The 27819-nt window shown below is 39.8% G+C and overlaps 1 pseudogene; it reads right to left on the reverse strand.

Annotated features, from left to right (window-relative positions):
• Positions 1-10961: 10961 nt before the first annotated feature.
• On the reverse strand, positions 10962-12796 carry LOC102825444 (annotated as a pseudogene).
• Between the last annotated feature and the right edge of the window lie 15023 nt (positions 12797-27819).

A 27819-nucleotide genomic window follows, 5' to 3' on the forward strand; every position in this document is an offset into this window, starting at 1 on the left:
AAAGAACAAAATACAGAAGGCGGCAGAAAATAAAATAAATAAAGAGGATGAGAAGGGGAGAGGTTGTTGAGAAAACACATGGAGCTCTAGTTCTTATAAGCGTGCTACCAAAGGAAAGTTTTGCGGGGGAGAGACATTTCTTCCCTCCCATATGGTCTCTTCCCTAAGGTGTCCATCAGTACTGCTTCCATAGAACCACCTCAAAATGAACATACAAACTCAGCTAAAGCAATGAATTTACTAAGAAAACAGCTTGAAACCAGGCTGCCATCTCCTTTCCAACCTGATTGCCCCTCCAGTCCCATTGGTGAAAACACAGTGATCACATTGTTACAAACCTAATTCTAATGATCACATTGAAACAAACAGATAGTGAATCCATGTCGATATTCTTTATAATTCATTAATGTGAAAACGATGCAGAATGAAAGAGCTGGTCCAATATGGATATGAAAAACTGGAATTTATTCTAACAATGGTAAAAGTAATGCTGAAAGAAGAGTTATACTTAAAAACTGGTTGTTGTTGTTAGGTGCCATTGAGTCATTTCTGACCCGAAATAATTCTGTGTAAAACAGAACGAAGCACCGCTCAGTCCTGTGCTATCCTCACCTGTATGCTGAGCTCATTGCTGCAGTTACTTGCCAATTCTTTTTGTTAAGGGTCTTGCTCTTTTTTTGCTGACACTCATCCAGTTTACCAAACATGATGTCCTTCTCCAGGGACTGGTCCCTCTTAATAATATGTCTGAAGTATGAGAGACACAGTTTCGCCATACAAGTTTCTAAGGATCAATCTGGCTGTACTTCTTCCAACACAGAACTGCTTGTTGGTACTTTTAATATTCTCCTCTGCAGGACCAGCCTGAGCGAGAGGGTTTCTGGAGACAAACGGAGAATGAAAGTGGCAGGCGACTTGAGATGGTCAATCAAGAGTGAGTTTATTACCTCCAGTACAGCTTTAAATACAATCTTAGGCAGGAAGTGTATTCGGGCACCACAACAAAGCTAAAGTTCATTATTATCTAGATAACAGTCAGGCACAAATATTTTCTCCTCATTAGAGACTTCTCCCCAAGCCACCTGGTCAGTGTGTTCGTTCCCATAATCTCTGGCATGCAAGGTTTTCCTTGCGGTTCTCATCAAGGCATTCCTTGGTTTGAGAACTGCCTCAGAGTGGGTTTCACACATGTCCTGTTCTTCCTACATCTCCCCCTTTTTGTTTTTGTAAAGCAAGCAATAGAAGCGCTCCTTGTGATTTCTCCATAAAGCTTAATCTTTGTTGTATTCATTTTCAGACTAAGGACAGTAAAAGAAGACTAATTATCAATATAATTATTCCAGCAATAATAGAACTTTCCCAATTATGAAACCAATTCTTAGGATTAAATACTTGAATGGCTTAAAGAAATGTTTCAGCTACATTAGAAGCATGATTAATTTTGTATATACTGTTTAAAGATATGAATCATCTGAGTTTCTAATTTCTTTATATCTATAGACACATTACCTCTGAAACCATATAGATGATTTTTTATTTTTTGCCACTCTATTTCATGACAATTACATTCTGCTGGGGTCACACAGAAATTGTTGTACTGCCATTCACATTTAAGTGAATTTTGATATTCTAATGCTACAATTTGTTCTCCTAGCCATTTTAGATTGTTGCAATTCATATACTTGAGAAACAATTTATCTAGTTTATCTTGTTGTCTCCATAAATGATGAGCATTCTGCTGCCAGTCATGTATGAATTCAGCATTTTAAATACTTCAACTTAAAGCCACTCCTGCTACCGTAGCAACTATAACTGTAGTTTTAAGTTCAAGGATAAGGGCTACAAGGGCTCCAATAAACCTTTTTGTTCTACTTAACACTTTACCCAACATTTTCATTAATACATGTATTTCTACACTTTTTTCCCAGGGCCTGGTTAGATTAATGGGACGACAAACTCCCAACCGAGTCTTTAACAAGATAACAGACATGTTTTTGTTATAAAGCGTGCAATTCAAACAAGTATACCGTTTACAGGAATGAGAAGTCAAACTTCTGTCCGTTACATTGATCTCTATTGTTCCTATACCAATGATATAAGGCAATCGAACACAGACTTGTATTTAGTCTCATTTACTCTGAATTCATAGATGCCTTACTATGACTCATTCCAGAAAAATTCCCAGTGAATATTTTGGAAGGTCATAAAGCAAAAGGTAGTTTCCATAAGTCTTATTGTTCAGGTCCTAAAACAGGATGAATCATCTGTGGCCGAGAGGGTGCCATTCCTCCCTCGTGCCAAGCCATTAATTGTGATGCCTGAGTTCAGATCACATCAACTGAAATATTTCAGTGAGGCTCACTAATTAAGTTACAAATAACATTAGCCTTTTCTTCCAATGAACAATTTGTTAAAAATTTTCCATGAGGTCCCCAATCAATAATGGTGACTGCATAATTTTTTAAAATACTTTAGCATGTTCTCCTCTGCATCTTGACCATTCTAATCTTTCAGAAACAATCCGATTACAACTTATATGGGTATGTTCTTTCTCATTATTCTTTTGTTCGTTTTGTAGTCACATTTGTCTCGTTCTCATAAAAGTTTAAACATCCTAACTATACAAAATGTCTTCTGCTAGGTTTTGCATTAATCCAATTATTCCACCCTTGCCATCCTATTTTTATACATAGTTTCCTTTCCCCTAAACACATTCTTCTTGGATCAACTATCAACGTTCATGGAAGCAGCAGTCAAGAAATCAGACAACATATTGCATTAGGCAAATGTGCTGCACAAGACCTTTTTGAAGTGTTGACAAGCAAAGATGTCAGCTTGAGGACTAAGGTGTGCCTGACCCAAGCCATGATATTTTCAATAACCTCATATGCATGTGAAAGCTGGACAGTGAATAAGGAAGATCAAAGAAGAATTGATGCCTTTGAGCTATGGTGTTGGAGGAGAATATTGAAAGTGCCATGGACTGCCAAAAGAACCAATAAATCCATTTTGGATGAAGCGCAGCCCGAGTGCTCCTTGAAGGCCAGGATGGCCAAACTTCGTCTCTCATACTTGGGACATATTGTCAGGAGGGACCAGTCACTGGAGAAGGATATCATTTTTGGTAAGGTGGAGGGTCAGAGAAAAAGAGGAAGACCCCCAATGAGATGGATTGGCCAAGTGGCAGCATCAATGGACTCAAGCATGGCAACAGTAGTGAGGTTGGCCCAGGATCGGGCAGTGTTTCGTTCTGCTGTGCATAAGGTTGCTATGGGTCAGTATCAACTTGATGGCACCTAACAACAACAAAAAACACATAGGCAAATTCCAGAGTCAAATTAATATTTTTCCTTCTTCTTGAGGGAACTGTGGACCCTTATCACTCCAGAGTTTGGGCAGCCAAATGCTGTCATTCACAAAAACTGTCTGTCCCATTTCCTTCCATTCTATTAATTGAGGTAAAGGAGGATCAAAAAGTTGTGCCTGCTGTGCCTAAGTGAAGAAACTGGTAATCACCCTTTCCATGGGACCCCAATAAGCTGCTTTTCCTTTTCTTGAGTCGTCCACAAAATAGGTATCTGTTCCTGTAATGGGCGTACTCAAGACAGTGTTAGAAATTATATACAGTGTACATTTTAAAAATCCCAAAGTTTAGATTGAGGGGAATAAATTGAAATAATTCCTTGAAATTCAGCAAATGCAATTTGCCATTGCTTGTGCAAAGTAAACTTGTTCTATGGGTCTCTGTTCCAATTCCCCTACACAGTTTCATATAATCAAAAATGTTACCAGTTTCTCTATAAAGTCCAATTGCTACTTGACAATCTTGATTTGCATTATCATAAGCTAATGTTCTAAGAAGAGTTTTAGCTGCCATGGTATCCTTAATCCATATTCCCTTGCTTAGTGGCCTCTAACATACACTTCTCTATAGTAGATAATGCTTGGGAATTGCCTCAAGACAAAGGCTCACTAGGGTCTGCTGGGGGGCAGGTTACAATGCTTTTATTGCCCTGCAGTTTGTTATGGTTCCAAATCTCAGCCAGAATATTTTCTCCTTGCCTATGATAGCTTTTTTTTTTTTTTTTTTTTTTAATTTCATTTATTCTATTCCATGTTTTCAAATCTAAGGTGCCCTCATTGGGGAACCAGGGACTATACTGTTCTACAGTATTTAATAGTTGAATTAATTTACCTTTCGATATTGACACCCCTACATTAGTTATAGAGAGTGTAATAAAGAAACGTAGGGTTTATATTTACTGTCCCCTTGACCCATGGCCCTGCTGTGCCTAATCCTTGGCTTTATGCCCTATGTTCGGTATCCCACCAAATTCTTTTTACTTACCTTCCAGGGCTCCCCTATGTCCATTGCCTACTGTTTTAGTTTCTCCTTTGTCAAGAGCTTATCCAGTCCCCTCTTGGGTGCCATTTGCAGGACCAGCCTGCACGAGGGGGTCTCCGGAGGCAAAAAGGGAATGAAAGTGACAGGGCACTCGAGATGGTCAATCAAGAGTGAGTTTATTACCTACAATACAGCTTTAAGTACAATCTTGGGCAGGAAGCGTATTCAGGCACCACAACAAAGCTGAAGTTTATTATTATCTAGATAACAGTCAGGCACTAATATTTTCTCCTTATTATAAACTTCTCCCAAGCCACCTGGTCGGTGTGTTCGTTCCCATAATCTTTGGCATACAAGATTTTCCTTGTGGTTGTCATCAAGGCATTCCTTGGTTTGAGAACTGCCTCAAAGTGGGTTTCACACACGTCCTGTTCTTCCTACTCAAATGCATCTATTCTTCTATGGTCTTCCTTATTTATTGCCCAACTTTCACATGAGTATGAGGCTATTGAAAATACCATGGCTTGCTTGAGTCAGGGGAACCTTAGTCCTCAAACGGACGCTTTTTCTCTTCAACACTTTAAAGAGGTCTTATGAAGCAGATTTACCTAATGCAGTATATCATTTGATTTCTTGACTGCTGCTTCCATGAATGTTGATGTTAAATCCAAGGAAAATGAAGTCTTTGGCAAATTCAATCTTTTCTTCATTTATCATGTTATTTATTGATCCAGTTGTGAGGGTTTTTGTTTTCTTAACATTAAGGTGCAACCCATACTGAAGGTTATGGTCTGTGATCTTCATCAGTAAGTATTTTATGTTCTCTTCACTTTCAGAAAGCAAGGTTGTATCATATACATATTGCAGGTTGTTAATGAGTCTTCCTCCAATCTGGATGCCATGTTCTTCTTGGATTATTTGCTCCGCATTCAGATTGAAAATATATGGTGAAAGAACACAACTCTAGTGCATGCCTTTCTCAATTTTTAAACCATTCTCTCTTGGTCTATGTACAGGTTGTTCATGATTACAATTAAGTGTTTTGGAATATTCATTCTCCATAATGTTGTCCATAGCTTGTCATGATCCACACAGTTAAAAGCCTTTCATAGTCAATAAAGCTTTAGGCCTTTTGCATCATAACGGTCAGCTCTCTTTTAAGGAGACAGCTCTTCCTGAGTCATATTTTGAGTGCTTTCCAACCTGAGGGGATCATCTTCCGTCACTATATCTGACAATATTCTGGTGCTATTTATGTTTCAATATTCAATATTACGGTGCTCTCTCACAGTGTTTCACTGCTATTCATAAGACTTTCAGTAACCGAGTCTGTTTTAGTCTGGAAGCTCTGTTAAAACTTGGGTGAACCTGCTGGCATACAAAATACTGGTAGCATAGCCTTCAGAATCATAGCAACATGCAAGCCACCACAGTAGTGGAAGAAAAACTGGTTCATGCTCTGTAATAAGACCATCACTTTTGAGTACTGAGTTTTTTACTAGTCATTAAAAAAAAAAAATCAGGACTCCTTATCAGCTTTCTACAAATTAATCTCTAATTTTGTTGTTAAGTGTTGTCAAGTCATTTCCAACCCATAGAAACCCTGTATAGGGTTTCCAAGGGATGACTGGTGAGCTTGAGCACAAGATTGTAAATACCTAGGTTTCATTCCCTTGTTAGTCAAACACAATTCCATTCCCCAAGAGAGTCAGAAGACAATCAGGTGGACTGTTAAGCAATGCTTGAGCATTGTATTCCAAGGTCCAAGGTCATTAAACCATATTTTTACTTTATCATGACATTTTAGATTATTTTACTTCAATATTCTATTTATAAATTTAGTGTCTCCAGTGATTCCAACACAGCAGTCAACTTTAACCAGAATTATATTCAGCCTCGTCTCCTAGGCTCCAGTCTTCAGGCATAACCTATCCTCTGCTTTCTTGAACACTTTTTCTATCCCCAAAGAAGTATGCTGACCTTATTAGTTATCTATTGGAGTCCTGGCATGGCACTGTGGGATAAAGGTTGAAAACTGAAAAGTCAGTTTGAACAACAAGTTGGCAGTTCAAACCCACCAGCTGCTGGCTCTTCAGAAATCATATGCAAGGTCACTATGCTTTGGAACCAACTTAAGGGCACTTAACAACAACAAAAACAACATAACAAATTACCATCGATTTAGCTAAACAGAACACATATTTATCATCTTACCATGTCTGAGGCAGGAGTCTGGACCCGGTTTAATTGGGTCTTATGCTTCAGGGTTTCAAGTTATGTGGCAATCAAGATTTCAACTAGGGTTGAAGTCTCATCTGAGGCATAACTTGACTTCCAAACTCATAGGTTCTTGGACTGAGGATCTCAACTCTGTGCTGACTGTCGGTCAAACGCCCCCTCAACTCCTTGGTTTTGCACCTTTCCATATGGCAAGCTACTTCATTAAAGCCAACAAGGGAGAAAGTTACTAAAGTCTGTTAGCAAATTAGAAGTTTCGATTGTTTTTAACCTGGGTGATTTTTAGCCTCTCTATATTTCTTCATTCTACAAATTATCTGTAATGAATATATATTACTTTTTATTGTGTAAATTACTTTATAATTTACATATATATATATATGGCATTTCAGCATTAATTGCATTCACCATGTTGTTCCATCATTACTATTATCCATTTCCAAATGTTTCCATTTTCCACATTTATCAGAAGCTCAGTACTCCCTAAACAATAGTCCCCCTGTCCCTTTTCCTCCTGTCTGCCCCTGGTAACCATTAATACACTTGTGTCCCTAGACACCTGTCTATTCTAGGTATTTCATCTAAGTGGGATCAAACAAAATTTGTTCAATTTGTTATGGATTGAATTTTGTTCCCCCCAAAATCTATGACGTAAATCCCAACTTCCATGACTGTGGTTATAATCCCATGTGGGCATGAATTTTGTGGTATTTCAGGCAGGTTTAGTGTACGATATATCTTGAGTCAATATTTACAGGCGATAAAAGGAACACAGTAGGCAAACAGACAGGGGAAGATATATGGCCTGTCATGTGAAAGTCACCAAAGGAGACAAGGAACAAGCACTTTCTCACAAAGCCGACAGATAAAAAACAGCCTTCCCCTAGAGCCAGAACCCTGAATTTGGATTTCTTGTATCCTAAATTATGAAGAAATAAATTTCTATTTGTTAAATTATCCACTTGTGCATTTCTGTTATAGCAGTAACAGACTTCTGTGACACACTCACATAAGTGGCATCCCATGATTCTGCTAATTAGAAGCAATGCTCAGGTCCTGCCCACCCTTTAGGAGAGTGGATTGCATAGGCAAGTGGGATAATTGAGGCCATCTTAGAGTCTGACCACCATGTTTTCCATCAAAACCTCTCCAAGGGTTTGAGAAGTTTTTGATTTTTAAAATTTTTTTATTATTTAAACCACTGACAGCTCAGAAGAAACATAGTCTATAGAGTAAACATTTGTTAACTCATTAGCATCTCACCCTCTTCTTTACCCCAATCCATGGTCCTCAGTTTACAGCTGGAACCATAACTGAGTCTCAATTATAAAGGCTTTATTCTCACTTGGTGCCAGGTCCAGATTAAGTACTGAGAGGATGTACATTAATAGACACAATGTCTGCCCTTAAGGAAACCAACTACAGACATCGTGCCAAGAGACGTACTGGTCTGTAGACACCAGGAAGTAACAATATTTATTTTAGAAAGAGACTTTGGGTAGCAATGTGAAGAATGAAGACAAAAGCCTTTTTATCTTTTTGTGATTATTTAAAATGTCATTCCTGTAACCAAGCCAATCTATGAAGTCAGGAGGCCTGCCAGAAGCAGCTGGCAGGCTGAAAGAGTGAGTCTTCATCATCAAATTCTCTTAGGAGCCAGGTGAGCAGCAGGGCCCTTCCCTTCCTGACACCTTCTGTGGTATCTCTGCCCCACCAGCATGAGTGCTGGAGAAAGTTGCCCCACCTCCCCCAACCTGCAAAGCAACTCTGCAAAGATATAGTCAAGCCAGCAAGATTTGGAATCCAACTAGGTTCCAGGAAACAAGAAATCTACCTTTCTGAAGATGACTTATAATTATGAAATTGTTGGATCTGAGTGGAAAGGAAAAGGTCATTTTATCCAACCCTTTGTCATATAAATGAGAAATTAAGCCCAGAGAGAAGTCATTTGCCCAAGGTTATCCAGCTACCTGCAGAGATTCGTTTACCAGCCAGTTCTCCAGACTCCGTGACCATGCTACCTTCCACATTTTTATGACTGTAGATGAGTCACTCACCCTTGTGTCGGCCCTAAAGTCCCAGCTATTAGATTAATATCATAGTTTGCTGGACACCTCATAAACACTTAGCTTTGCACATGCCACTATCAAGACATAAAATCTTGTGATTATCCTGTAAATTGATCCACTGTACCATTCTCATCAGCACCAACATTGTAGTAATTCATTCACTATCAGAACATGAATAACTACAATCACCTCTTAGCTACTCCAGTCTCTCTTGTCCTCCAAATAATGCCACGCACGTTCACCAAATGAATTTACACCTCTTTTCTTTTTGTCAGAGTTTCTTTTTCTCTAATGATGTCTGCTTCTACTTTTATCCTCTTTCATTTCCCCTTTTGTTTCTTCTTTCGCTTCAGGTTCTATCAGCTAGTCACAATAGAGATATGAAGGCAGATTTTAATTATTTTTATTTTTAATTTTGTATTGTCAATTTTTAATTTTAAAAACAGAAACAAAATAGGTTGGGTTTATCTCTTTTTAAAACATAAAAGGTCCAGGAATTCTGGTGTGGCACTGGAGCATAAGCACTGGCCTGGAAGGTTGGTTTGAACCACAAAGTTAGTGGTTCAAACTCACCAGCTACTCTTTAGAAATCCAATGGAAGTTCACTATGAGTAAGAACCAACTCCAAAGCACTTAACGACAGCACTTTACAACAATTGAATACAAACTATTTTCACATATAAAATATGTCTCTAACAAATAACATCATTTTATTTTTTATTCCATGTGGTTAAATCCTTCTCAACAGAAAAGAAGACCCCCACATAAGTCCTGAAAAGCCATGCAAAGTTACTACTAAATATGTAGGCATTTATTAGATGCTTTGCTAGGATCATTTATTTAATCCACTTAATATTAAGCTCAAGAATTTATCAGATAGACAAGTTGTATTTTTAGGAAGCAGCAAAGAAGAAGAGTCAGAAAGGCCCCTCATTTATCTAGGAAATAAAATAACAAAAATAATTTAATTAAAGATGTTGTGAGGAAAAAGCAGGATAAGAGTAGCAAATGTCTTAAGAGAAAAATAACACCAACCAGAAACATGTTGCCATGGAGCAGTTGAACACTGTTGTTGCTGTTAGGTGTCATCGAGTCGGTACCGACTCATAGCAACCCCTATGTACAACAGAATGAAACTACTGCCTGGTCTTGGGCCAACCTCACAACTGTTGTCACGCTTAAGCCCATCGATGCTGCCATTTTGCCAATCCATCTCCCTAGGGATCTTCTTCATTTTCTCTGACCCTCCACCTTACCAAACATGATATCTTTCTCCAGTGACTGGTCCCTTCTGACAATATGCTCTGGTAGCGTAGTGGTTATGAATTGGCCTGTAAACCTTAAGGTCAGCAGTTCGAAACTACCAGCTGTTCCATGGAAGAAAGAAGAGGGTTTCTGTTCCCGTAAAGATTTACAGCCTTGGAAACCCTGTACAGGGTCGTTATGAGTCGGAACCAACTCCACCACACATAGCCACGACCACCACAAGAGACAAAGTTTGGCCATCCTGGCCTCCAAGAAACACTCTGACTACACTTCTTCCAACACAGATCTGTTTGTTCTTTCGGCAGCCCATGGCACTTTCAATATTCTCTTCCAACACCATTAACTCAAAAGCATCAATTTTTCTATTGTTTTCCTTATTCACTGTCCAGCTTTCGCATGCATATGAGGTGACTGAAAATACCATGGCTTGGGTCAGGCGCACCTTAGTCCTCAAGGTGACCTCTTTACTCTTCAACATAGTGACCTAATATTTCACATGCATTTTTTCCTTTAATCCTAAGAATTGCCTCTATTTAAAAAAAGTGTCCACAGAAATCAAGAATTCAGGGGAGATTGAAAGACAGAGAGATTGAAAAGAAAATAAAGCAATACAGGGCAAAATTCAACAAGTTGAAAAAATAAAACTATCACAGAAATTATGGTAAGATTAGAAGGAGAACAAGGACAAATAAATCCTGGTATAGCCACAAAACCCCAAACCAAACCCATTACTGTTAAAACAATTCTGGTTTATATCAACCCAAGATAAGCAAACAGAACTGACTCATAAGATTTCCAACATTGCAAATCTTTATGGAATTAGGTTTTTCTCCTGCAAAGCGATTAGTGGGTTCAAAGACTCCCTATTAGCAGCCATTGTCTAATCATGGCACCACCAGAGATTCCTTAAGTACTATTTATGGTGGTTATGTGCCATGGAGTCAGTTCCAACTCACAGTGACCCTGTACAGGGTTTCTCAGGCTGTAAATCTTTACAAGAGCAGAAAGACTCATTCTTTCTCCCGAGGAACAGCTGGTAGTTTCAATCTGCTGACCATGAGGTCAGCAGCCAAAGGCTCAAATTTACATAGCTAAATAAAATCGAATGAAAGAAAAGACTAGAAAGTCTGTAACATATTGATTAAAAACATGTAAAAAGAGCCAACATGTTCATAATTGGATTCTCAAAAAAACTCAAAATAATGGAACAAATTAAAAATATAATTTAAGAATGCTTTTATGAAATAAAGATTTTTATATGAATATTTAGAAATAAATCCAATATACCAGGGAAATTTAACCAGAAATATTGACTCCATAGCATTTGCTATTAAAGTTACTGAACTTTATGATAAAGGAAGAATTCTTTTGGCAGCCAGACAAAAAGATGAAGTCACTTTTAAGGCTAACGAGTCAGGCTTGTCTCAGCAATATTCAAAGTCAGAAGACAATGTAACAATATATACGTGGTCCATGGTACTATAGGATCAGCACTGGCCTGTGAACCACAAAGTCAGCAGTCTAACCCACCAGCTGCTTCTTGGGAAATCTATACAATGTCGCTAATGAGTCAGAACTCACTCAATGGCACTTAAAAGCAACAACAAGTGAAGACAGTGTAAATCAACCTTATTACACATAGAAAAAATTCAGATATGAGACAACTGTTAGAGTATGATTTTTAGCTAACCATAATATTGATTAGAAAACTAAAGCAAACAGACTAATGAAGAGCCTTGGATATTTAACAGTAGAAAACCTAAAACAAACACACTGACAAAACAGAATATAAATATTAGGTGCCCAATGATGCAGAAATGAGACAACTAATAAATTGGGGAGGACAAGAATAGGTAGGAGATTAGATACAGCATACTGATTTTCTCATCCATAATAACTATGATTCAAAGAGTAACATTTAAAGCTAACAAATCACATAACAAAAGTAAAGAGATAGATACTAAGGAAGATAGTATTAACTGAAATTTGGTATAAAGTGGGGAAGGAGAATGAAAAATAAAACTTCATGTAACTTTCAATAAACAACAAGGACATAATTATTATAAAGACAACCTTTAGAATATATAAAAATCTCTTCTCAGAATAATTTCACAGAACATGAAACAGAATATTGATTACAAAGTAGAAGGCTTAAGAGAAAAATTACAAAATAGCTCAAAGGGCCAAATACAGAAAAATGGATACACACTGGTACAGTCTTTAAAAGGCTATAAAAAGGGGAGAAAAAAAACTACTGATAAAGCAAGAGCATGTATGAATCTCACAGACACTATACTGAACAAAAGAAACCAGACACGAGAACATGTACTCTATGATTCCATTTACGTAACATTGTAGAACAGACACAACTAATTTAAGGTGGAAAATCAAAGACCATTTGTTTTCTCCTGAGACAGGGATAGACTGTAAAAAGTCACAGGAGGGAGCAATAAGGAGTGGAGGGGGGGGGGGGTCTCATGGATGTAAGACTAATCCAAGAACTTTAGATTTAAAAGTTGTCTATTTCAACGTATATAACTTTTACCTACTAAAAATTACTCTGAAAGTCACCATGGTGAATGCCCACATGGACAGCTGTCCCATTAACCTTCTCATGCTGCACCCTCTCAATGTAGATGACATACTTCTTTCTGTACACCTGGACTACCTTGCCAATCTGCTGACCTTTGTAGTGTCCTCCAACCACCTGGACCTCGTCGTCCTTGAAGATGGGCATGGAGCACACAATATACTGCTTCCAGCAGCTCTTTGGACAGTGGGGACGACATGATCTTCCTGCGCATATGCGAGGGAACACATTGAAGTGGCGTTTGAGGTTCTTGCTGCGGTCCGAGGTCATGAAGGGGTTGAACATCATGGTGACAGTCGGGCGTCCGGCAGCCTCGGAAGCTTGGCGCACAAGGCCCCAATCATATTTTGAGTGCCTTCCATCTAGAAGGCTTATTTTTGGCACTGTATCAAATAATGTTCCACTACTATTCATAAGGTTTTCAGTGACTAACCCTTCCATAAATGGTCCACCTCTCCTTCTTCCTAGTCAGTCTTAATCTGGAAACTCTGCTAAAATTTGTCCACCATGGGTGATCCTGCTGGTATCTCTGAAACCATGGTGACATAGCTTCCAGCATTACAGCAAAACACAAGTCACCACAGCACAACAAACTGACAGACAAGTGGTGGCCATCAGTCATAAGAGAGATGCAAGTCAAAACTTCAATAAGTTACTATCTTAAGCTGCCTAAAATGGCCCTGATTTAAAAAAAAAAAAAAAAGTTAACAATCAATGTTAATGATAATGTGGAGAGATTCAAACTCTTATTCATTGCTGGCTGGACTGTAAAATGGTTTCATCATTATGGAAAATAATTAGGAGCCTCCTTAAAATTAAAAACAAAACAAAAAACCACTAGAAATAGAACTACCATATGATCTAGAAATCCCACTGGTGGGTATGTAGTCTGTTACTGTCAAGTGCCATCAAGTCACTTCTGACACAATCCTCTGTACAACAGAACAAAACACTGCCCAGACTTCCTTACCATCATTGCTATGATTAAGCCCATTGTTGCAGCTACTGTGTTAATAGTATTTCTGGCCGCAAGGTCATGGAGACTTATGTTCATGTGTATCATTGGTCCATTAAACTAACTGATTCCAAATGTCATTAGTTTTCATCACTCTTTTTTCTTCTGCTCAAAGAGAAATCAATAGTTGCAGCTTAGATTGCCACTCATGAGCTTTTAAGATCCCAGTTGCTACTCACAATGTAAAACACTGTCCTTATAGAATATGCTAATGACAACTGAACATGGTGTCCTCTGAATTATGGGCCTCAGGGACAACAACTCATTTCCGTAAGGTCTAAGAAGTTTTCATAACGTTGCCCCCTGTATGCTCGACCACAGTCATAGGTATGTTTGCAGCAAAGGTAAATACCCATTACTAATATCCTCTGACAAACCTTTGTGTCTTTGAGTATACTCCCACTCTCCTTCCTATACCTGTTCAGCCTGTGTGCCTGTCCATGTATCTACCCATACATCACTGCTGTTGTACGGTTGTGTATATAACAGTATTTACCTCTATTCCTTTAACTCTTGTACCCCTCCCATCTTCCCATCTTCATGGCTTTTCTGCTGACCTACCTCTTGTTATATATTGCCTTCACTGTCACCTGATCTCATCTGTGCTTCTTTATTACACTTTATTTATTTATTTATTTTTTACAAATTGAAGCTTTGTAGCAACCCATATCGAAGAAGTCTTTCTGCACCATTTTCCAACAGCATGTATTCATTTCCTGTATTTGTGTCACATTTTGCCAAATTTCACAGTACTTTGAACTTTTTCCATAAAGTTTTAACACACTACAGTACAGTGCATACATAACTTGGCATGTACTGAGATACCAAGAACTTTATGTGACTCATTTAGTTGTGATACTCACTTTATTGCATTGAGCTGAAACTGAATCTCTAATATCTCCTAGGCATGTCTGTATTCAATATTCTTCACCAACCCCATAATTCAAAGACATCAATTATTCTTTGATTTTCCTTATGCATTGTCTAACCAGTGTTTGCACACATAGAAGGTGATTGAAAATGCATGACTTATATCAGTTGCATCTTAGTCCTCTAAATGACATCTTTGCTTTTTAACACTTTCAAGAGGTATATTACAGATTTGTCCAATGAAATATATAGTTTGCTACTATATATATACTGCTGCTTCTACTTCAATCTTTTCTCTATTTATCATGTAGTTGCTTATTGATCCTGTTTGCCTTCATACTGAGATATAATCCACAGTGAAAGCTGGAGTCTTTGATCCTCATCAGTAAGTGTTTCAAGTTCTCTTTGCTTTCAGTGAGCAAGGCTGTGTCATCTGCTTATCACACATTGTTAATACGTCTTCTTCTAGTTCTGAATACCACATTCTTCAGTTTATTGTCCAGTTTCTTGGATTATTTGTTCAGCATACAGATTGAGTAAGTATGGTGAAAGGATACAACCCTAATGCGTACCATTTCTGACTTTAAACCATGTAGTATCTCCTTATTCTATGGAAACAACTGCCTCTTGGTCTACATACAATTGAACATAAGCAGAACTAAGTGTTCTGGAATTCCTACCCTTCACAATGTAATGGGAGTTTTGGTGTGGTGCTGTGAGTTAATGCGCTGGCTGCAAAATCAGTTTGAGCTGCAAAGTTGGTGGTTCAAACTCACCAACTGCTCCTTAGAAACCCTATACAGGGTTGCTATGAGTTGGAACAGATTTGATGGCACTTCACAACAACAACAACACAATATTACCCATAGTTTGCTGCGATACACACAAGCAAATGCCTTTGCATAGTCAATAAAATACAAGCAAACATCTTTCTAGTTTATTCTTTCATCTAACAGCCATCCAATATCAACAATGATAGCCTTCATTTCACATCATCTTTCTAAATAAGGCTTGAATTTCTGGCAGTTCCCCATTCCCTGTTTAAAAACACTGGAACAAGAGTTTTTAAATTATATTCAGCAAAATGTGCTTGTATGTGGTATCGATGATATTGTTCAGTAATTTCTGCCAGCTGTCAGATCACCTTTTTTCTTCCAGTGAGATGGTTACTAATTGGGCTGCGAACCTTAAGGACAGCAGTTCGAAACTACCAGCTGTTTGGTGGGAGAAAGATGAGGTGTTCTGCTCCCGTAAAGATTTACAGCCTCAGAAACCCTAAACAGGGTCGCTATGGGTCAGAACCAACTCAAAGGCACTTAATAAGAACAACAGCATATACACATGGTCGTATTTGGGCTTTATATTTATTTTATTTTCTTCAGCTTCAACTTGAAATAGCATACAACTATTTATTAATGGTCTATTATGCTGGTCCTTATTCTGGCTGATGATAATGACCTTCTCCATAGTCTCTTTCTACAGATGTAGTCATTTTGATTCTTGTTTTTCCTTCCCGTGGCATCCATGTATATAGTTGCTGTTTATATTGTTTTAATAAGGGTATTTGCAATGAATAAGTCAAGCGCTAGACTGCTAACTGAAAGGTCAGTGATTCAAACCCACCAGCCACTCATTGGAAATCCTATATAGAGTTGTTAGGGATCAGAACTGATTCGATGATGCTTAACAACCACCAACGAGTCATTGATGTTGCAAAATTCTATCTGAAAATTTCTATTTTCTAAGGTCATATTTTCCAATTACCAATCTTCCCTTGTATATATTTGTTGTGGTTGTTTACTGCCATTGAGTTGGTTCCTAGAGACCTAAAACTGATGACACAAATAGACTTATGCACACCTATACTCATTGCTGCTATATTCACAATAGGAAATCAATGACAATCACCAAAGTGTCCATCTGTAGATGAATCAATTAGTGAATTGTACTTACAATAGAATGCCATGCAACCATAAATAACAGTGATGAGCCCATGAAATGTATTATGATATGAATAAAATTGGAGGACATAATACTAAGTGAAATAAGCACATAAGGACAATGTCATATGATCCTTTTTCTATAAGACAAGAATACATACACAGACTAAGACTCAGTGGGAATACACGCTGTGATTGGTGACCACGCTCGACACTGATAAGGGGAAGTGAGGGAAAAACAGCAATGAAGCAGTGAGCTAAGCCCTACAATGTTCAATAGACTTCTGTGAACCCGGGTGAAGACCTGGTTAACCAGCAGTGTGGCAAGACCTGGGGATTCTTGGGCCCAGAGTCAGTAACATAGCCACAGAGGACTAGAGTGGAGAGTGAAGTGTCCAGCTGATAAGAAGAGAGGGCATATGCATAAGAACACACACACTTGCAGATAATACCCACTTATCCTGGCTTCAGTGACTGGATGATCAGAGCTCAACCAGAAGTAAAAAGAAGAGGGAAAAAAAAAAAAAAAGGTTTCTCATACAATTTGATGAACTTGACCTACACCTATGGAAGCAGTAGCTCAAAAGAGGGAACAAGTTCTTACAGCAAGAATGATTCCCACCCCCTCCACACACAGAGTAGACAGGGATGGGCAACTTGGACATTGGCTACCCAAAATGGGGGATGGTGGGGCTACAAAGGCAAGAACTGACTGCCTTACAAGTTTTCAAGAGGGAACCTAGATCCAGAGGGCATGGAGGAAGGTAGAATCTCCAGTGAGTAGTATTCAGTCTGACTAGGCGGGGTTGATGCAATGAAATGCAGACAGGTCTCTTGTGATACAATATTGAATAACTGTTATCAGGACTGATTGTGAGGGTTGGAAATGTAAAGGTAGACATTTTATAGCAAGGAGGGGAGTGATTAACTTTCCAGTCTAAGAGCAGAGGTCCCTAGGACCATCAAGGGAGAAGAGCGGAGAGCGGGACCCTACCCAGAGAAGCCGTGATGCCTGAAATGGAGCCAGAGATGATGATGTGGAGTGATGGAGCAGCTTTCCAAAGAGTAAGTATTTGTTTGAAACTGGCCAATAGCCCCAGTTACTATCTAGCATACCCTTCTCAAGGGCTCAGCTGAAGTTCCATCTACTATTCAATACCATGTTTTACTCTTCTAACTCGAAAGGATATTTTCCTACAGAGAATTATTACTAAAGAGAGAAAAGCATGGTCTTTTCCAGAGAGGGAAAGCGACTGTGTGCTGAAGACCTGGGATGGGAGGTACGGGGGGAAGGATTGCATGAAGGGGATTGTAATCATGGCAATGAAAGACAATATACAATAGAATTAATGTAAAACTACTGTTCTCCCATGTAAACTATCACATAATTCACAATAAAACATAAAAAAATAATAATAATACATACACATATATAGAAAGAGTTCAATATTCATTGGTGGTTACCAAGTTAAGAATGGGTGAGTACTTTTTATATCATAGATACTTGTTATTTTTTTGGTGGTGGTGGTCATTGGAAAAGTGTCACTGAATGTGGATGTAGTGGGAATAACACACCCAAAGCAAAGTGAGTGAGCACATATGGTTTGGTATAGGGACACAGGTATGCAGATAGGTGCAGTTGTGTACATAAGTGAGAATAAATATATATGTGCTTGTGTAAATGCAAATACATATATTCACCAAAGACACAAATAATGATACTCCACAAACATAACCCAACACCTTCCAAAATTGATTTTCTGGCTTTGAAAGCTTAGGACCAGAGTCTCATGGACCAACTTAGTCAATTGATGTAACATAGTTTGCAGAAATCATGATCTGCCACATTATCAAGTAAATGGCATCTGGGGCCTTAAAAACTTGCAAACAGCCACTTAAGATACAACTATAGGTTTCTGCTTTCTAGGAACCAAGAAGGTAACCAAAAACACAGAAAATAAACAAGCTTACACAAGCCACACCTCACCTACCCAGAGACCAGGAAAACTAGATGATTCTCAGCTACCACCACTTACTATTCTAACCAGACAGAATGGGAGAAATAATGTGGAGCCGAATTCATTTTTTTTTTTTTTAACTAAAAAAAAAGTCAAACTGGAACAGTTGGAACAGTTCAGGGACTCCCTGAAACTATCACCCTGAGACTCTCTAAATCTAGAACCAAGCCTATTCTTGGAGATCACCTTTTAGAGAAATAGCAAAGTAAGATCTGTGCTCTGATTAAAAATTCAATAAAATACATACTTTTAAAAAGAGGAATTCTAATGTCAGAAACTTAAACTGATAAATTTTCAATGCTTTACAAGAATTCTGTTTATAAAATGTAGTAAATTTTGCATTTGGTAATGATACATTCTCACAAATCAATCAGCAATAGCAGGTATTTAAGTGGAGAGAAAAAGAAGGGTCAGAAAATATTAGCCACTTTCATACATTGGGGCAGTTTCCAAAGAGTAAGTATTTGTTTGAAACTGGCCAATCGCCCCAGTTACTATCTAGCATACCCTTCTCAAGGGCTCAGCTGAAGTTCCATCTACTATTCAATACCATGTTTTACTCTTCTAACTCGAAAGGATATTTTCCTACAGAGAATTATTACTAAAGAGAGAAAAGCGTAGTCCTGGGCAACAGAGTTGATCCATGTGCACAGTGTGTATCTGGTGTTGTAGAAAAAAAATTCCCTCTTACTGTAGACTCACTGTTAGTCTTCTGGGAACCATTAAATACCTGTGAGCCTTAAAGGATACCTATAGTCCTGGTGTGGCGATGTGGGTGAATGTGCTAGACTGCAAAGTTGGTTTGAACTGCAAGGTTCAACCTCACCAGTCACTCCTTGGAAACCCTCTACAGGGTTGCTGTGGGTCAGAATCGACTCAATGGCACTTAACAACAACAATATTTAATATGGCTAATTAGGACACAACTGCTTCTCTGGGGGCATTTCTCTGATCTGACTGATGAGGGTCTCTTTGTGTCCTACTTAGTTTTGTCCAAAGCTCACAGCCCTGCTGGCCTCTCATGTCTAATACTCTCGCTACCTGAATGCCAACTATAGCAGTCTCCAGCAGAGCAAGCCAATGTCATTTCCCAGTAGTTTATCTCATTCTGTAGTATCATGATTTCTGATAAGCCATGAAAAGCTTTTCAAGTATGTCTGAAGAAATATTGAAAAAGAGCTACTTTCTAAGTAAGCAATAGTAAAAAGGAGAAAAATATATAAATACCTTGCAATTATATAAAATCAGGTGTCTTTCAAAGTGCTTTACCTTGTGTTGGTGTTTAGTCCCAGAAGGGAAAAGCCTTCTGCATAGGCAGTTGCTGAGAGGCTGGAAAAAAAAAAAAAAATTTACCAGGACCCAATCCAAGAGACATTAGTTTGTTACAGAAAAGAAAACTAAAAGATGGTTTGCCGACAGGGAAACTTACTGACAAGGGACATGAGCAGCTGTCTCCTGTGGCAGCCAGCAGGACAGTGAAGTTTTTCTATACCAGAGGGGGCTGGAGAGTCTCCTTTGATATGATGTGGTAAACAAGCCCAATTTCCAAGGAAACTGGAGAGTGGTATGTAGAATGTGTAATGCACGGAGGGAGCCATAAAGCAACCAGGCACCTAACTGCCAACTTACTCCTCTATGATAAGGAAACACAGAGCCCTGGTATGTAGGGTTAAAAACACGTGTTCAAGGGAAGAGAGGGGTGACAAAGCTCTTCTGGGTTGACATTAGTTTGGCCATTTGGGAGTGGTCAGCTTTTGTCCCTGCGCTCCACTCCAAAACCCCTAAATGGTCCTTGTAATCTTACTGTCAGTCTTCTGCACAATCCCTTGGGCCTGGGTGTTAGACATTTGTAACTGAAGGGTACAGCAGTAATATATACTACAGCAGAGTCCTATTCCTAAGCACATAGTCCCCTAACTGTTAGAAGTATACACCACCACATTGAGGGCAAAGAGTCAATCCAGTTAGAAAAGGGGTCTATCAATAACTGTTGAGTAGTAGAAATGTGGTCCTGCATTTGTTGAAGAGCCACAGAGATGTTGTGTTGATCGTCAAGTATGTATGCACAGCATTCAGTATGAAAGAGAGTACAGGTGACTTTCAGAGCATTTGTGAGAATGTCTAGAGCCATGAAGTTCTGTAACACTACCTACACATCTGCTCTATCTCGGTTGACAGCAAAGCAAGAGCCTGGTGGGTTTCATTTAATGCCATTGGCCCTATGCTTTGCCAGGGCCTCAGCTTGTGACTACATGAACAGATACAACATCAAGAGCCAATGCTCCAAGGGGATAAAACCAACAGGAGTTGGGTATTGGCTGTACACTGTGTCCCAGTTACTGGGTTTACCAGGCAGGCATTTGTAAATGTTGCTAAGGATATTGGACTATCCCCATGTTCATTTGCCTGTCCAATTGTGGGGTAGGTGTGGTCATCCATGAGACCCACTGCCCAGAGCCAGGCAGAGATTGAGAAAAAGGCTCTGACCCTAGCATTGCCCTGTGCACTCAACCACAAATATTCTACCCATCTGATAGGGAATTGGTTGATATGGTTCGACAGGGCAGCTAGGGCAAGCTTCCACAATTTGTTGCATGGAGATGGGGAAGCCCACATTCCATGTGATGGCCTTTAATGTACGCTGCCCTTTACGCTCCAGTTTTCTGTGTAACTACTTGACCACTTGTTCTACTGGCATTTGCTCTACGGCATGCAGCCAGGCCTGCTCACCAGCTTGGGCATTCCCTGGTGAAGGAAGAAGGCTATGAGCTGACACATGAAAGCCCACAATGTCCTTTCCCTATGGTGAGGCCCAAATGTCTCTCCAGAACTCCATTCCCCAGAGGGCTCATTGGTTCACTAGCCACTCTTGTTCTTTCCACTGTGTTCGCCATAATGGTAGTTCTTTGTACACTGCCAAGCTGGTCACGAAAAGGACTATGGGGCTAGGGTTGAGCATCAGTAACACCCAAATAACCTTCAACTCAGTCCATTGGCTACTCTGCTCTGTGCCCTGGTCAATCCACATACCTTCTGTGGCAGGTTGTATCGCTACTGCAGTTCATGGCAATTACCTTGAGCTGAGCTGTCCAGGTACCAGATCTTCTAAGGAATAAATCCTAACCTTTTACATGACTCTCCCTTGTGGCTGCTTCCATCATGGGTGACTGGGGCTTTCTACTGGTGACATAGTTAACCAGTCCAAGTATCTGATGTAACGCAACTTTCAAGAGGCTGCTTGAGAGGACACTTTTCTGTTGTAAATATGTATGTCATTTGGCCAATTTGCTGGCTTGGGCCACCCTCGAATGAGGCCTAGAAAAGTCCTTTACCCAACCCTGTATAGGGTAGTGTATTCCCACTTGTGTGAGGTCTTCTATAAGCTGTTGTACACTGAACACAGTTGCTTTTCTAAAGGACTGCATCTGGTTTCTGAACCTTTCCACAAAAGACATCATAATCCTAAGGGAATATGCAGACCTTATTAACATTGCCACAGGACCCAGCCATAACCCTCTGAGAGGCTAGAGGCATACAATTCACTTACACTCTTGGCTCTCCAGCTATGGTCCCAAGAGCCTGCACCTGCTTTGCTGCTATTTTAGGCTCATTAAAGGACTGTTCTGCCTTAGAATTCCATTCCTAAAAGCTCCCAATACAAGGCCTCTAATATTCCAGCATCCCCAGGAATGTCTGAAACTCCTTTACTTTGGTACATCAGGGATATGCTTTAGCTTTGTCAATCATGGCCTCTGGAATTACTTTTGTCTTACCGGACCACACAGTACACAAGAATTTGACAGATTATCTAGGGCCCTACAATTTGGCATCATTGACGGCCCATCCCCTGGAACTCAGGTGTGACATTAGCCACAGTGTTACTTGTTGAAGCAAGGGCAGAGAATTACAGGCTAACATAACATCATCAATATAGTAAACCAGTGGGTTTATGCCACTTTTCTAGATCCTGGGCAACTAACCCATGACACACTGTGGGGCTGTGGACATACCTCTAGACAAGAGTTGTAAATGTAAAGTGTTCTCCTGACATTAGAAGGCAAAGTGTTCTTGGCTGTCAGAGTCCACAGAGATACTAAAAAAGGCATTAACTAGGTCAGTCACAAAGTGATAGGTACCTAAGCATTCCTCAGTGTTAGGTACATCTATCTCTCTGAAGATGGGACACCACCTTATTAAACTCATAGTCTACAGTCATACAACATAATGCGTCTGGTTTCCATATTGGCTACATTGGGATAGTGAGTGGACCTAAGAATTCCTACCTGGACAAGTTCATCTACAATAGCTGTAATCTCCTCATGTCCTCCAGAAAGGCCGTATTACTTCATGTTAACCAACCACCTGGTGAGATGAGATTAAGTGGACTGGGAACCACTTCACCCATACCCGAATAATAGATTTTACCACATGGACCCTTAAATGGAATTCTCCTGCAAGGGTCATAAGTGTCTTTCCTTCCAGTAGGTCCATCCCTAGGATATATTCGGGGAGAGGAGAAATGTATGCTTTATATTCTTAGGGGATAAATTGCCAATCTATAGAATCAAAGTCACTTGGCACACTTCAACTGTGTTGCCCCATATTAATAGTACTCAGTAGTCCCAGAAATCAGTGGATGTTTCAGCCCCGGTGTCCACTAGGGTTAAAATTGTTTACTTATTTCTTGGAGACTTGTGAATGGTAAATTCTACACAGGGCCTCCTGTACCCAATAGTTTCCATAACCCAGAACAATGGAGACCTTGCCCCCCCCCCACCCCTAATCAAGGAAAGTAGGCACTGCCCATGCCTGGGGCATGTTAGGAGTAGCGGACCTTTGAAGTCCTTTACCTTGATTAACTGCTTCTCAGGGCAGAGTTTCTGCCACAGTTTCATGAGGGCCTTATTAGGCTGTTTGTCAGTCTTGTACCAGAGGGTGTCAGCAGAAAGCAAGTCAATCCACATTTGCTTTCTAGTCATTTGAACCGGGGCTTTCCTGTTGCCTGATTCATTTGCCCACTCCTCCCATTCCTGCATTCCCACAGCCCAGACATTCCGGTGGCTCACCTTGTCAATTTCACCCAGGTCATCTATAGCCTGAGCAGCCCAGTATACTGGTTGTCCTACCATAGGGCTCGGTATAGATGCCAGGGTTCCATACCATTGGTTAGAAGTATAATGGCATCCTTCATTCCACCTGTGAGCAGCTCATTATCTGGGCTCTGATAAAGTTCTATGCATATGGTATACTTCATTCCAAGTCCCCTAAATGCTTCCTGCAGTCCCTTCATAGCTGTCCAATGTATCAGGGAAGCTGGAATGTCTCCCTCATTTCTACAGGTTGCCCTACAGACTTCGATCACACACACCATGACCAATACTACCTGGTTCTTATAATTGCAGCATAAAGGCACTGTCTCTATGCAGGGTAAGTAGTAGCAGAAGCCATTTTAGACATCTGCCTGTACTGAGAAGCCAGTTCTAACTCAGCCAATGTGTAGTCAGTCCCTCATTGTTATGAATTGCCAGGATTAGGGGCCTGGCAGATCAGCAGGATCCACACCAACTGGGTGGGACTGATCTGTTTTAATCTTAGTACTTATAACCTGTCTGGCTCAAGATGATGGGCCTCTATCTCGTCTTCCCAGTTTTCCTCTTCTGACGCAGTTAAAGACAACAGCAAGTTCCATTGCTTGGGGTTCTCATCCGCCCAACATTGGGACGTCGTGGCAAACACTGTCCTTTCATGTTAGTCAAGTGGCAGGCTAGAGTCTCCATCACAGAATCACGGGTTTGGAGAAGGGTGGCTAGGGCTTCAGTGTTAAGCAAGCCTCTCATTCAAAAAGCACTTCATACTTCAGTCTCAGTGCTTTTGTTCATGCAGCCATCTTTGCTTCTATAGTAGTGTGGGCAGTTCATAGGAGGGGCCAGGCTACTGAGGTGACGAGCACTTTAGTGTTTTTCTTGGCTTTACAGACCCCAAATCCCTGTAGGAGTCCTATGGTTTACAGCACATCCCCATACTCACACACCGGTCTCCAAGGCTCTAGCAAATGTGCTAAGGAACCAAACATGGATGTCCATCTCAGAATATTCCCCATAGAGTCCATTTTACCTCCCATCTAATTTCAGTAGTCTGTTTTTTTGTTGTTGTTTTTTTCGATTGCCTGCCTGACTCACCAATTGCTAGGGTCTGTACCCAGAAAAGCCTTCTACATATGTAGTTGCCAAGAGACCAAAAAAAAAAAAAAAAAAAAAGATCAAGACCTAATCCAAGAGACATTAGTTTATCACAGAAGAGAAAATAAAAGAGGTTTTGCCAACAGGGTTAGAGATATATGCTCCAAGGGAAGGGAGAGAGAGGAGTGATAAAGCACTTCTCCTGGTTTGAGATTAGTGTGGTCATTTTAGAGGGTTCAGCTTTTGTCCCAACACCTGGGATGTTCTATCAGAGTAAATATGGGATTAGTTGTTTGGATATTTTTCTTATTTCTAATGTTGCTGAAAGGAGCTCTGGTAGCGTAGTGGTTACGAATCAGGCTGCAAACCACAAGGTCAGCAGTTTGAAACTACCAGCTGCTCCGCGGGAAAAAGATGAGACTTTCTGCTCCCGTAAAGATTCACAGCCTCGGAAGCCCTGTTCTTCAGGGTCACTATGGGTTGGAACTGACTTGACGGCACTCAACAACAACAATGTTGCTGAAAAAGTACACACCAAAACATACCAACTCAACAATTTCTACATCTACAATTCAGTGACATTAATTACATTCTTCAAATTGTGCAAACATTGTCACATTTCTCTTCCAAATTATTCCTCCCCCACTGACAAACTCCCTGCCCCTTAAGTTCCCTCTCTTTTCAAGTTACTGTTGTCAATTGTATCCATTACACCCAAGTTTCTTAAAAGAGCGCAATGCTCCAAACAGACATTCTTTACTGCAAAAAAAAATTAAAATAAAAATAAAAAGGACGCCAACCATTCCTCCCACAGCACTCTACTCATCTGGGTTCGTGATCATTCATTGCAATGACCACAGCCGACTCATAGCTATGGAGTTCATTAGGGAAGTCAACAACTTGTGATTCAGGTTCACGAACACTCAGCACAGTTCTTCCTGTCAGGACAACCTCTCCTCAGCTGTGCTTATAGACAGGCATCTCTCTGCCTAGAAAAGAATTATTTTAGGTCTGCTGATAAATGTTACATGCTTCTGTCTGAAAACACTAAGCTCTAACTCCATGGATCAGCAAACTTAATTCACAAAGTAAGTTCCTGGAGGCACCCCACTCTGAAGATGAAAGTCTTGTTAAAGCACTCAGCTTTACTTACTCCGTGGATCAGCAAGTCCACCGTTCTGCCTCATGCTCTGCCTCTTGGTTCTGTTGCCACTTATGCTACCCCTCTGGTGTCACGGTTCTGACTCCTGCATCAAGGAGGTCCAACACACAGGAATCTCAGGGTTCGAAGAACACAATCCACTCCTGGCTCTTTTGCCTTAACAGCAGCGCAAATCCTCCATTCCTGCTTCTGAGGCGGCTCATTTTATAGCCATGTTGGAATTCCAAGTTTTTACAATCATAATTAGCCCTGTTAACAGTCATTCACAACTGAATCATATCATCCTATCAGAAATCTTCTCCTCCCTTCTCTTACCCAGATCCATCAGAAAAAAATTACTCCTGTAATTGTTATGGTGTGATTTTCTTCATATAGTCCAGCTTCTTGGATTATTTGCTCAGCATATAGATTGAATGTTGTTGTTGTTATGTGCCGTGGAGTCGGTTCCGACTCATAGTGGTCCTGTAAAGGATTTCTGAGGATGTAAATCTTTATGGGAGCAGAAAGCATCATCTTTCTCCCTCAGAACAGCTGGTAGTTTCGAACTGCTGACCTTGAAGTTCACAGCCCATTTGTAACCACTACGCTACCAGAGCTGGTGAAAGAATACAATCCTGATGCATACATGTTTTCTGATTTTTATTATTCAGTATCTGCTTGTTCTGCCTGAACAGCTGCCTCAGAGTCAACATACAGGTTTCCTATGATCACAGTTAAGTATTCTGGAATTCCCATACCTCACAAGGTTATCCATAGTTTTTTTTATGATCTGCACAGTCAAATGCCTTTATATGTCAATAAAGCACAAATAAACATCTTTCTGGAACTCTCTGCTTTGAGCCAAGACCCATTTGGCATCAGCAATATATAATCCCTCATTCCAAGTCTTGTTTTGAATTTAATAGGAATTTTTGGCATCTTCCTGTAGATCAGGAGTGGGGAAACTTTTCTCTGCCAAGGGCCATTTAGATATTTCTAACATCACTTAATATGAATTTATGCTGCTATGAAAAAAGCTCCTAGACTAAACGAATTTCAAGTCCCTACTGCATGGCCAAACCACATGATTTCATGGGCTTATATGGCCTGTGGGCCAGACATTGCCTACCCCTTCTGTAGGTGTTATAATTGTTTTTGTTATCTTTATTATAATTGTTTTTTAATTCTCTTCAGTAAAAGTTTACCTGCTTGTGATATTAATGATATTATTTTAGTCAACTTTTTTTTAAATGAACACAAATACAAATCTCTTTAAGTCAGTTGCCCAGATAAATGTCTTTTTTGGTGTAGATGAGTGAGTACTTCCAACAGTTAATCAATTTGTTGAAACACTGAAACATTTCAATGGGCATCCCATCACTTCCTAAAGGCTTGTTTTTTGTCAATGCCTTCAGTGCAGATTGGACTTATCCCTTCAGTATCACTGGTTCTTGATCATATGGTACCTCGTAAAATGGATGAATGTCAACCAGTTCTTTTTGGTACAGTAACTCCTTCCATCTTCTTTTGATGCTTCCTGCATCATTTAATATTTTGCCCATGGAAACCTTCAATATTGCAGCTCAAGATTTGACTTTTTTCTTCATTTCTTTCAGATTGAGAAATGCTGAGTGTGTTCTTCCCTTTTGGGTTTCTGACTCCAAATCTTTGCACATTTCATTATAATACTCGACTGTGTCTTCTCCAGCTGTTCTTTGAAATTTGCTGTTCAATTCTTCATTTCTTCCATTTTTGTCTTTTTAATGGCTTTTGCTTTCTTCATATGTGATGTTGTTATCATGCTTGGGTCATTAATATTCATTGCCTCCAATCTGTTCTTGGGAAGGACTCTAAATTCAGGTGGAATATGTAGCACTGTAGGATAAACACTGGACTGCTAACCATAAGATCTTCAAGGTCAGCATTTCAAAGCCCCCAGCTGCTCCTCAGAAACCCTGTACAGGGTCGCTATGAGTCAGAACCAGCTGGGCAGCACTTAACAACAACAGTATACTTAAGGTTGTATTTTAGCTCTCATGGACTTATTTTAATTTTCTTCAGCTTCAACCTGAACTTAAATACAAGCAATTGATGGTCTGTTTCACCATTAGTACCTGGCCTTATTTTGGTTGATGATATTGAGCTTCT

This window comes from Chrysochloris asiatica, unplaced genomic scaffold, assembly GCF_000296735.1.
Source record: "Chrysochloris asiatica unplaced genomic scaffold, ChrAsi1.0 scaffold00249, whole genome shotgun sequence".
NCBI classification, from domain to species: Eukaryota; Metazoa; Chordata; class Mammalia; order Afrosoricida; family Chrysochloridae; genus Chrysochloris; species Chrysochloris asiatica.